Below are 9897 nucleotides of genomic sequence, written 5' to 3'. Positions count from 1 at the left end.
TATGTTGTATGTAATCAATCAAGTCACCCTGGAAAAATTCCATGCCACAGTCTGACCAATACTATATACATAAATAAATGAAGGTGAATGTTGATCAACGCTTGCCATATAGTAAAGGGTTTTCCAATAACAATGATATGATTTTGAAATGAACTGGCAACTGTGCTTCAAATGTTATAACTGTCACTAGTTGTCACATTTGTTTAGTATACTCGGCAATTCATCATAGCTAAATACACGCTTCAAGAACGTTAGGTTATTATCCAAAAAAAATATGAAAATAGACGTTCTATTGAACTTGAAACAGATCATAATTTTGGGCAAAAAATTATCTTCTCAGATGAAGCTCATTTCTGGTTAAGTGGATATGTTAACAATCAAAATTGTCTCTTTTGGTGTGAAAACAATCCACAAGAGATTCACGAGAAGCCCATTCATCCGCAATAGGTCACTGTGCATGGTGGCATCATCGGATCATTTTTTCCAAAACGAGGTAGGAGATGCAGTTACAGTGACTGGTGAGCGGTACCGATTGATCTTAACAGATTTTTTGTGGCCAAATTGAGATGAATTGATTTGGAGTACATGTGGTTCCAACAAGACGGTGCCACATGTCACACTGCTAATGCCACTATCGACGCACTGCAAGAACAGTTTGGTGAAAGGATAATCTGAAGAAACACAACTGTTAGTTGGCCTCCAAGAAGTTGTGATTTAACTCCTTTAGATTGCTTTTTGGGGGTCATTTGAAATCTATAGTCTATGCGAACAGACCACGAACCCTTGATGCATTAAGATTGAACATCGAACGCTGCATTCGTGACATTAGGCCCGGGTTATTGGACAAAGTCATCGAAAATTGATAAAGTCATCGAGGTGGACACTTAAATGATGTGTTATTCAAAACATAATGTAATAAACTATGCTTCAAAATAATATAAAAAGTTTGGTAAAAGTAAAAAGGGAAAGTACTCCCCTGTGCTATGCACCACGCCAGGAAGGCGTATAGTGGATGTGGGGTTAGGGCCCCACACTTTCTTGATCACGGCCGAAGGTGGGGGTGATGTGATCAGCACCACGCCCCTGGCCGCCTTTATCCCCCAGAGTTTCCTCCAGGTACCCACTTTATACGACGCTGAGTGGGTGCCGGAGCCGCTTGAACAGGTGGGAAAAAATCTCGGTTCTCCCCCGCCGGGGATCGAACCCGCAACTATGCTTCAGAGTTTGGTTTCATCTGAAATAGTTTTTATTTTATTTCATTGTAAAATCATATCGTTCTTATTGGAAATAAGATTATAATAGATTTACAATGGTTTGAAATTGTGTTTGTCTAAAGGAGACATAACGTGATAGGTAATAATCACAATTTAATTATTGATAACAAATCGTTTGAATCAGTTTCCAAATTCAAGTACTTGGGAGTAATACTAACAAATGAAAATGATATTAAAGAGGAAATGAAAAAGAGACTTAATTCAAGAAATGCGTGTTACTTACCTGCAGTATTATAAGGATGTGAAACTGGGTCCATTACATTAAAACAGGAACGTAAATTTAGAGTATTTCAAGAAAAGTCCTTACAAAAATATTTGTACCTACAAGGGATGAGGAGACAGGTGAGTGGAGATGGTTACATAATTTAGATCTGCATAATTTGTATTCATGTCCAGATATTATTAGAATAATTAAATGAAGAAGACTTAGTTGGGCAGGCCATGTGGCACGAATGGGAGAGGAAAGAAGAGTTTACAGGATTCTTGTTGGGAAACCTGATGGTAAGAGACCAGTAGGTAGACCAAGACGAAGATGGATGGATAACGTTGAGATGGTAAGAATGGAAAAGACTCGATTGATTTTGCCCAGGATAGGGACAATCATAAACCTTCGGGTTAAGATTGCTAGAGAGTTAGTTAGTTAAAGCACAGTGGACGTAGCAAAATAAATCTTTACTTGTATCTATCAACTAAAAACGGTAGCATCTTGGGTCTGTCAAATTATAAAAAGGAGCAGAAGGAGTACAATTCCGATTAAATAATTTTGGTGGGTACAGTACCAGGTACCTCTTCAAAAAATTTGGATGTACAACATTCCCTTGTACCGGCGTTCCTAAGCAACTAGTAGTAGATATATTTTGCCATGTGCGGCCTCGACTCCTACCGCCTGTCGTCAGAAAACGTATTGAACGATGATAAATTAGTGTTTTATCATCGCCAGATTGTATCTTAGTTTAATGTTTTATTGATTTTACTTCAGCATAATTGCACTCAGTTAGGTAAATATTTTTCTGTTCCTGAATAGGTATAGTATTCTTTACTAAGAATTTAACTCTGTCATTTCTAAACGAAACCTATTTTTAATAATGTGAAATAGTATGGTGCGCGAATGGATATAAATAGGACTAGGATTTTTATGACCTAAAAATCACGAAAATATGCAAAATAAAAAATGCTCTTGTGACCTGAAATTTTAAAAAAATATGCACTATAATTTGAAAAATAGGCCCTTAGAACTGAACTGTTTCAAACATCAATATTTAACATATACTGAGATATTTTCACGTAAAATTTTTAGTTCATTTTATGAGCCCCGAGTTGCAATGTACAATGGTTATTTTCTGTCGATTTTCAAATAAACATGATTGCCTATTGTCAGCCAGCAAAGCCTCGTACTGAGAAAATCATCTTTCTACTTCGGCTGATGGGCCTCCCCGATGGCGCAGTGGTAGCGTCATAGACTTTTATTTAAGGGTTCCCGGGTTCGATACCCTGTGGAGTCACAAAGTGGTTCGGATCCCACTTTAAACTGTAGGTCCAGTCTCAACTAGCCTTGCTGTGCATAAAGTGGACTTCAAACACCAACTTAAGCTTACTTCGGCTGACACAAGAGGAGCACATTTAAAGTGAACAATGTCATTCGGCTCAAATTCTGTAGGATCGAGAGAAAATTTGAATTGCATTGCAATAGGGGAGGATGTTAGTTCTCATAATTTTGTAAAAAGTAAACAGTGATCTCCATTTCGAAGAAATTCAACAATAAGCAAATATTTGCTCAGAGTTATTTTGGGCCAAAGTCCATTTTCTCATTTCATTTCATTAGAAAAGGAGACTAGTTTTCAACGTTTTTCAGGAAATAAACTGGGAAGTGAAGATAATTGTGAAAACTTCAACAACCTGAGGGGAGTAACAACGAATCCACTCCGAAAATGGCTGCATATTCCTTGGAAAAGCGAAAATATGCTGAATATGACCGGAAAGCTATGAACATATGCTCTATCACGTAGAAATGGTCAAATATGCCATTGAAAAGCACCTTCATTAATTAGTTTCTTCATAATTTAATTTTCTATAAAGAAACACATCGCAAGAAAAATGGTAGGTCATGAAAATCCTAGTCCTAGATATAAACTTCTCTACAAGGTTGGCAAAACTGCTCTTCTGCATCAGGGTGTGGGGAGGACATGTTGCATACACAGGGTTGAATACCCAGTAGTGGCTTGAAGGGGAGGGGGAAGCGGTGAGTCGTCTCGACGCCGACGATCGAACGCCAGCGCCCTGCCCTCGATATCGACCAGCGTCCTTACTGGCGCAGTCAAGTAAAGTGTCAACGACAGCGAAGCACTAGAAGTATTAAACGTTTTTTAATCCATCTTCAAAACCGACAAACTCTTCGTTAAGAGTATGTATATTGTGATGTATTAAGTGAGTGCAAGAATATATTTATTCCAGAAATAAAATGCTTGAAAGTAGTACCGTTGACTTAACTCGTGACGCTTTTCGTCTGCTCTCCCCCCTTGCAACCCCCTCTGACACCCTGTTTTGAATGAGAAGTCCAGTCGTAGCTACCTAAGTTCACTTGGACTCACACAGTGAAGTGACTCTTGCAGTGAAGGCGTTCTTGTGCTGTATATTCTTTCCAAGGTAAGCGCTAAGTAATAGCCCCGTCTAGTTCGCTGCACTTTTTGACACTAGATGTAGTGCAGGTCTATCCGTGAGTCAGGCTGGTGCAATGACGTTCAATCAAGTAGACGAATATCGGTGTTCAAGTTCAGAAGATTCAACAAATGCCTGTCTGCTGCTTTAAACGTGCATTTGATTAGTTAACACGCACCACGTGACTCTACACCACACCGCTCCAGAACGTAGTGCAAACGGTGCAGACACCAAATGCACTTCTTGACCCCCAAATCAACGAACTAGACGAGTCGGTGTTGCACCGTGCAACCAACTACACGCTCGAGTGTAAAGAGAGTCAAAAAGTGCAGCTAACTGGACGGGGCTAATTCAGTTATGGACAGTTAAGCAATATGTCGCACTTACTTGCTTCGCGTGGATTGTTTAATATAGAAGACAAGTGTGTCGTCGTAATACGTTTTCATTGAAGGACGTGAGGTGTGGGAATCAGTCTTTGAAACTTTCATCCCTGCCATCCAAGGACGCACGCAGGAATTTTTCTCAAGGGGGTGGGGGCAGAGTCAATGAAACTTTTATTACTATTATTATTATTATTATTAATAGTAGTAGTATAGTAGTACTGCTATTATTATTATTATTATTATTACTTATATTTTTTTAAGAAATTACATACATTTATAATTTTCATATTCTGGATATCCATACATATTTGCATAACTGTGTACTTAGCATATTAATTCATTTAGGACAAAAGGCTGTTTTTATAGTTAGATATTAGACTGAAAGTTTAAATGTAACCCTATTTCAATAATACTAATAATATTATAATTATTGTTGTATATAATAGTTGTTGTTTCTGTAACTTAAGGCCTGTAAGTCACAAGAAAGAATATTTTTTTGTTGTAAAATATCACTAAAATTTCACCATTCGAATTACATTAACTCTTTCCAAAAATATCAGGGGAGGCAAGTGCCCCCCCCCCTGGCCCCTCCCTGTGGGCGCCCTTGCTGCCATCTGTTCAGATTTTGTTGCATTTGTTCACACTGTTTTCCTTTTGTCATTCCTTGTGTGGTCCATGTTGCTGTATCCACGTTGATGTTGATCTCCTCTAACACAGATGAGATGGCCTTACATTAAAGAGAATAAATTTCATGCAAGTAAATATGGTTCATGAATTGACCTGAACCTTTACAACTGTTACTTACTTACGTCTTCAGTTATACAAGAGTAGATATTTGAAATTCGTTTTCGTAGGTGTCACATTTTTGGATAATTAAATTACAAAAACGTTTTCCCACCAACGACTGTCATGAATCACTCAAAGGATGCTTGGCATTTCTGACAAGAATGTTTTTTTCCTCTGTTTCAATTGAGATGAAATAAAATCGCCAGCTAAGTAATATTTTCATAACCATTTATTCTTGTACGGTCGATTGTTACACTAATTCGTCACGTTTGGATTATATAATAGCAAAACTAAAATCCATGTTCATGTGAGTAATAATAATAACCCGTGTCGCATAACCTGTGGCGCAACAGCCCGTGAGGCACAGGGACTACCTACCGACTACTGACCTCACTCCCATCTGCCGAGGTGGGAGATCATCCAAGCAGTTACGGTGTTGCGTGTGGTCAGCACGACGAACCCCAGCGTGGGACGCACTTCTTCCCTTCAAAAATAGGCCCGAAACATAGGGTGCATCTAGTACGTCGATACTTAGGTTACACCATCAGGAAGAAAGAGGTTTGTGAATAGGTGGATGCCATGAATAAATAAGACAGTGGTGAAATCGTTTACGAAGTGTGGCATTAGTAATGCACTGGATGGTACAAAGGACAATTTGTTATATGGGGACGAGTTGCGCAACCATACGGACGTGGGGCAAGGGGGGCTAAACATTAACGGCCAAGGGCATCTGCAGGCGGGGCACAGAGGGACAATTGTTTCCCTCGAATTAAAATTTTGTGCAAATAACAATACATTTCTTAACATTTTCTTGCTCGCTTCGGTCGCAATAGCTGCTTTCCTTAGTCTCATCAACACATAGTGGTTCGGATCCCACTTCAAACCGTAGGTCCAGTTCCGATTAACCTTACTGTGCATAAAGCGGACTTGAAACACTAAATCAACCAAGCAACCAACCTTATTCTCATCAAGTTCAGACAGTAGCTAAAGGACGGCGGGAGTCGGCCCTGGACGCCGAATGATCTAAATGGATAAAAGTTGTATGGTGCCCTTGAAATTATTTGCACCACATTAAATGAACATTGTTTTCAGTTTGCCAAAACTTGGATCTAAAAGTTTTCTTGCTTGCTCCATTGTTTTATGTAATGTATTGTAAATTACCAAAGTAAGACTTCTATTAATTAGTTGTGTCTTAAATGCATGAATAATTGTTTGAAGAAAAAGGAGAGAAGAAACTTTGAGAGACACTTTATATATTTTTTGCTGTTGGTTTGTTAGGAGGTGGATGAATTGATTATGGAATGTATTTAAATAATATATGTTGTATATATGTGTGTTAAAGAAACTTTCAATACGTACACAATTTAATGTTGCATATGTGTAAAACAAATATTGCGCATGAAAGTTATGCACGTTATATGTACCAAAGGACATATATTCGGAATGCATTTATCATGCATTTTCTGTATTTCAAAAATACAGTTCGTGTGCTTGTTTTCCATTATTAGTTAATGTGAAATTGAACCTGGTGAAAAGAAAGATTGCAAATCATTTGTTCCAGCAAAATTCCTTTAGCACCGACTTCTACCCCCTTTTTGTGTAATTTACGAGGATAATAGACATCTTTGATACTACTACTACTACTACTACTACTACTACCCATAGGCATTCGCACGGGAGGGGGAAATTCCCCCATAATCATGGACGTCGGCAGATTTTTTCCACGGAGGGACAAGCAAGGTATTTTTCTATGGGGAAAATTACTCCGATAACAGTGTTGCCCCCTCAAAAAAACACCACTTGAATTTGAAATTATCGCATTAATGTAAATTACTATGGCTGAAATCAAATTATACGGGTGAAATGTAAAATTTTAGGTTGACATTCGATTTCTAAGAGGTAGGTGTGGCCTTTCTTCCCCACCCCCTTCCAGACGTCCATGTCCCTCCTACATTATTGTACTTTCACCTAAAATTTGGTGGAGAGGAATCTTATCGCCGTTATTAAACGATATTATACGCTTAAAGAAAATTAATTATTTTTAAAGCAACTACGCGGGAAGGGAGTGCAGTGGCGAAACCACAGGGGGGGCTATGGGCATTGCCCATCCCCAATGTTGAACGGAAATCAATTCTAGAGGCCAAGGGGGCAAGCATTCATGTAAAAGAAAGTAAGACTAGTAGAATCGAAGAGTAGCAATAAAAAATGATACTCAAGATGGATTTAGTTTTCGCGTCTTTCTTACATTATTTCTTCCAGGCGGCCAAAACCACCTGCAGGGGGACACAGAGGGGTAATTGCTCCCCATCGATATCAAATTTTATACAAATAAAAATACATTTCGTAAAATTTTCTCGCTTGCTTCGCTCGCACTTTTGTTGTTTTCTGTAATGTATTGTAAATTACCAAAGAGAGGAGTTATAACTACTAAGTACTTCAGACTCTTGCTGCTAAAGAGTTTGTCTTAAATGCATGAACACAATTGTTTGGAGGAAAAAGAGCACGGCACATTTCAGAGACAATTTATTTATTCGTTATGGTGCCTCGATGTTGAAGCAATGTGTGTGTGTGTATATATATATACGAGGCCCATTCTGAAAGTAACCGTCGTTTGGGTATAAATAAAAAACCCGCATAGATACAACAAATTTTTACTTTACATCTGAAAGGTACAGCTGTCCTTATTTTTCAACATAGTCGCCATGTAAATTCAAGCACTTCCCATAGCGTTTCATTAACTTACCGATCCCTTCTGCATAAAACTCGGCCGCCTGGGAATTCAAACAACCTGTCACAGCATTTTGAAGATCCTCATCGTCAACGAAGTGCTGTGCCCCAAGCCACTTCTTCATGTGAGTGAACAGATGAAAATCAGAAGGAGCCACGTCCGGGATGTACGGGGTATGATCAAAAAAGTCCCATTTGAATTCGCGCAAAAAGGTATTGTGTTCGCCGAGCAGTGTGAGGGCGAGGGTTGTCATGCATGAACACAACCTTAGATGTCAGCAGACCACGACGTTTCTTCTGGATGGCTCTTCTCAGTTTCTGCAAAGTGTTAAAGTAAACTTCAGAAGTGATTGTCGTACCACGTTCCACGAATTTTTACCCAAAGAAATCTTATCACTCTGTGTATCTCGCATTTGGCGGGATTTTCGATGGCAGCACACATTATGTGACGTCATAACCAGCACACGCGCGGCACTACGATGCTCTCACTAGCACAGCTGGAAGCTTACTGAATCACAGATTGCGTGATGTAATAACGGTTGCGCTCTGCCCACTACTACTAGCGCCACGCCACAACGGCGGTTACTTTCCGAATGACCCTCGTGTGTCATATATATGCACTCCGGTACAGCAAGGCCAGCAGTGGTGGCATACAGCATAAATGTTACAAATTAATTCTTTAACTTTTGGTTTCTCATTATTTCTTCCGGGTTGCCTCAACAGAATATCAACCTGCAAGCCTCCCGATATGGGGGGCCATGAACACCCTCTCGCAGCGTGTTGACAAAACATCTGTGTAGTATCACCTTGGCCATCCTGTAGCCTACAATGCCACCAGGAGCCAGAGAAATCCCCCGGCGAACTTGAAGGATCCAATGGGAGGGTAGGTTGTGTGGAGACAAATTTGTTTTTCAACTTGTAAGCCCGAAAGAAAGCCAGAGTGCCATCGGATCGGTCTACTGATGTCCTCAGTGTTACGAACTGCACGATTAAGTGTCCAAGTGTACTGTATACTGTTAGCGATGTAGCATATCAACCAAGCTAGTAAAAATTTATATTCATAAATAAACTATACAGTTTCAAAAGACAAAAACATGATAGTTGACATACGAGTGACGTATTCTATGTGAAGATAAACGTTTCCGAGTGTTCGGTCTATTAAGACAAAAAACATGTCCATGGACACATCCGTCAAATAGAGTTGGTAAAACTCGCTGGCCGCGGTCACACTTTTTTCAAGCGCTTTGCGAGGTGAAAATTTACGGTTTTACAGGCGGGTGAATTTCTATTTGTTTGTTTCAAAAACTTTAGTGTTGGCATTGTTTACTATTTACTACGGAAAGAAATACGTAGCCAAAGTAGATTTGTGAATATTGCAATGTGTGAAAATCTTGAAAATTGTTTCAATCATCCGCGATCGTCTGTTGCATTAAATACGTTTGACAACAGACCAACTGAAATTCGAAAAATGAGCAACTGCGCCAGGACATTCATCTTTCCTCTTAGAGACGTTATGGAAACATTATAACGTACCATGCAGAAACAATGAATTCTTGGTTTTCTTAATTAATATATATATATATATATATATATATATATATATATATATATATTTATATTATCTTTCCCAACTGAACTTTCATCAAGGTTTTTGCCACCCCCCCCCCTCATCAGAGGTTCTGCGCACATCTATGCTTCTACTACTACTACTACTACTACTACTACTACTACTACTACTACTACTATTATTATTATTATTATTATTGGCAGGTTTATCTCGTACTTGCCCTTCCCAAGACAAAAGTTCGTAGTTGCGCCTCAGTTCAGTGAAGAGAAAATAACTGCAAAAGTCTTAAAGAGGAAAATAGCCGATTCACAAGGAAGAGTTTCATTCGTGCATTTAGCAGAGCTTCCGTTTTTGTACCGGAAGAAGTTACCAGAATGTCACAGTAATCAGGTTAACCAGTGTAGCAATATCTGCCTCTGCTGTTATGCAATGGCTTTCAACAGACTTAGTTGTGGGTAATTTCAAGTCGATATGACAGCGCGACGAAGAGCATCAGATTATTTGT

At 39.1% G+C, this 9897-nt stretch overlaps 1 protein-coding gene across 1 annotated transcript in view; it reads left to right on the top strand.

The window, feature by feature from the left end:
- Positions 1-3826: 3826 nt before the first annotated feature.
- The window catches only part of LOC145989854 (sodium- and chloride-dependent GABA transporter 1-like), a 239803-nt gene continuing 233732 nt past the window's right edge, over positions 3827-9897 (top strand). Inside the window, exon 1 of the mRNA XM_083125312.1 lies at positions 3827-3917. The gene's annotated coding sequence lies outside the window, so the exon portion shown is untranslated. The remainder of the gene's footprint in view (positions 3918-9897) is intronic.

Source organism: Lepisma saccharinum, chromosome 7 (genome assembly GCF_977018435.1).
Source record: "Lepisma saccharinum chromosome 7, izLepSacc3.1, whole genome shotgun sequence".
NCBI classification, from domain to species: Eukaryota; Metazoa; Arthropoda; class Insecta; order Zygentoma; family Lepismatidae; genus Lepisma; species Lepisma saccharinum.
The sequence above is the reverse complement of the archived record's forward strand: the minus strand, read 5'-3'. Positions and strand labels throughout refer to the sequence as shown.